Genomic DNA, 2,973 nt, shown 5'->3' with positions numbered 1-2,973 from the left:
CAGCAAATCCTCCAGGATTTGCTCTGGGTGCCTTCCTCAAGGTGGCTGGTGGCACTGCAGAAGGACCTACAGCCTTCAGCAAGGTCTCTCTGGACTTGTTGCTGTAGAGCTGCAGTTGGAGATTTCCAGGTGCTGGTGCAGCTGTCAGGGAGATGGTTTTTCTTAGCAAGGATTCACTGCAAACAAGTCAAGCAACCAGAAGTAAAAAGGCTGAAATAGGCAGGGAGTGTTGGAGGAGGGAAGGTGAAGGTGCTGCTCGTATCATGGTGGTGGCAATGCTCATTGCTTGCAGATTTCTGCTCTTCTGGTTTTCTTAGAGTTGCTGGTTGCTTCCAGTAATCCCTCTGTGTGAAGTATGTGCAAGAGTACCACCCAGTTGTGTAAGTGGAGTTGGGACAGTATAGAGGAGAACCCTTGTAATAAATGCTACTATTCCACTTAATTAGCATGCATGGTTCTTTTTAAACTGTATTTTAAATGCTTTAGGAGTTGGGATGCTTGTTTATTTTTTGCTCATGAGTACGGCACAAATTACTATGTCTGGAGAGCAATTCTGCGTGTCCTTGGAGTGATTTCTAGATGATATGGTTTTGCAGGGAAGCTCCGCACAGAGCATGTATGTAGTTTGTCCAGCAGCAATGGGAGCTGTGGTGAAAGGGTGCCTGGAGAGCAGCTCAGGGCTATGGGAATGCTTTCTCCATCAACCCTATGCCCAGAAAGTGTCCAGGACACATGATGGCACCAAAACTCAGGCCGTCCAGCTGGCTGATAGGAAAAAGCATCCATTGCTCTGCACTGTGTTCTGCCAATCCAGTTGTTACCATGCATTCAGTCCGAGCAGTAGTTGCATACCTCAAGCCTGGCCATGCTCCTGGTGCGGAGCCAAGTATTCCCCAAACCAGTGCACTGGGAGAAGAGGAGCCCACACGACCAAGTATGACACAATGTTTTGCTGCATCCCTGTGGAGGTGGACCTGCCTTGTCACACTTAGCAGGTGCTCGCTTCTTTGCTCCCACTACCCCATACATGTGTATATCAGCATGTGCAGGGCACTCAAAGTAAGATGTCAGCAGGTCACTCTGGAAACCTCCTCCTTTTTCACCTGTGTTGTCTGCTCCAGTTAAACGTGATGTAACTCAGACCCTACCACTTTTCAGGGGAAATTGGAACAGCAGTGCGTTGCAACTTTAAAGCCTTGCCTTGTCTTGCTACCTGAAAGGAGGATTTCTTGTGTCCTCCCCACCAAAAATTAGGGGTGGCTTTGCCCTCCCCCATATTTGAAGCGTATGCAGCTGTATCAGTAGTCTTCTGTGTTCAAAACTGTTTGCTCCTGGGGATGAAGTGGCCTGTGAAGGAAGTTGCTCCTTACTGCATATATGTGGTTAAATCAGTTCCTGTGAAAAATGTGAATCTCCCTTTTTACTTCTTATCTGTTGTGAGTATCTCACTTCATTTTTCTTTTCCCCTATTAGACCGATAATGGGCATGGTGCAACGCTTTTCCTTTCATTAGCTCTCAAAGGACATGCACTTGCACAAGAGTTAGGTACCTGTTTTCCACTAATACCTGTCATGACTATGACAGTACTCACCTTCTCCTATTACATATAACCCAAGACCAGCTATCATTTTCAGCTGCTTCAGAAATCACTCAAAGCAAACCACAGAAATCTAAATAAAGTAAGAACTACATCTGAAAGTAAATCTTTCTGTAGAGCTCAAACATCTTAGCTATTTTGTTTATAGAGTGATGTGTTTACACAACTTTCTGAACTTTCAGGTCTCTTAAGTCTCCTTGAACAATCTGGACAATGTCCCGCATCTGAAAAGTCTCCCAGGAACTGAGGCCAAAACCCCTCTAAGATACCTGGAACAGTTCTTCAAGAACTTTCAAGTTTTAAGTATTTGTAATTTAAACTTAGTGCTGGTCTCTAGTCACAAATTTGAGGTAATGTTTGAGAATCAGCTCTGTTCAAAACCATGTTAATAAACAAAGCTGACACTGAAAATACAAGGAAAGCTTGCCCTGAGATTGCACCCTGCCAACTCACCTATGCTCTCTGGCAGAGCCTATCACCAAAGGTCAGGTCTGCTCCAACATGGAAGTCCTGTCACAGAGGGAGGACTCAGAGTCCAGAACATACTCAGCCCAGAGAAAGCTGGAAAAGAAAGGGTTTGTACATAAATTGTAAGCAGCAGCTAGTTACGTAAGAAAATGACTGAGGAAACTTCAGAGGAGGGAAGAACAGAAAAATTCTTTAAAAAATTAATTTGGCCTTGGAAGAAAATGGGACAGAGCTGCTCCAAGAATGCTTTTGTCACAGAGAAACTGCATCTTTTCCTTCCTCTGTGCCTGAGTGCAGAGAGAGAGTGTGCCAGTAAATCAGCCAGGCTTCAAAGTTAGGAGGAGTTGATTTTTTTAAAGGGTTGTTGTTTTTGTTGTTTTGTTTTTGCTAGGAGCAGCTTACAGTTTTCAGTGAGCAGTTAAGGCACAAAAGCAGTCTAAACACGAACTGCCTTCAATTGCTGTGCTGTTACTTGAATGGTGGGGACGTTCTCTCCAGATGAGATCCCCATGGGTGCTGCAGATCCTCTCCTTTCTTGAGTGTCAACAATTTATACATTGCATTTTAAATTAATGATAAGAATCTATTTCCTCCAGTTCCAGGTGTGTCCATGCAGCTAAATTATAGCACCAAACTGATGCTTGGGACTATGGTAGTATGGAAGAGCTCTTGAAGGAGCACGTACATGAAAACCAGGTTTGTGTTCAGAGCTGCAGATGAGGAAGTCTGGGTCAGACTTTGTGCAGGTGTGGCACTGCCACTCAATGAGCGTTGTGCTGCCTTGTGTGAAGCTACCAAAGGTAAAAGGTAGAATTTGTCAACAGTGAAAGGTGTTTGTCAGACTCCTAGGTCTTGTATGCATTAGGTACCTTTTTCCATTTAAGAGAAACAAAATAGCACCGACGTG

This window comes from Mesitornis unicolor, unplaced genomic scaffold (genome assembly GCF_000695765.1).
Source record: "Mesitornis unicolor isolate BGI_N332 unplaced genomic scaffold, ASM69576v1 scaffold29220, whole genome shotgun sequence".
Taxonomy (NCBI): Eukaryota; Metazoa; Chordata; class Aves; order Mesitornithiformes; family Mesitornithidae; genus Mesitornis; species Mesitornis unicolor.
Note: the sequence above shows the minus strand (reverse complement) of the source record.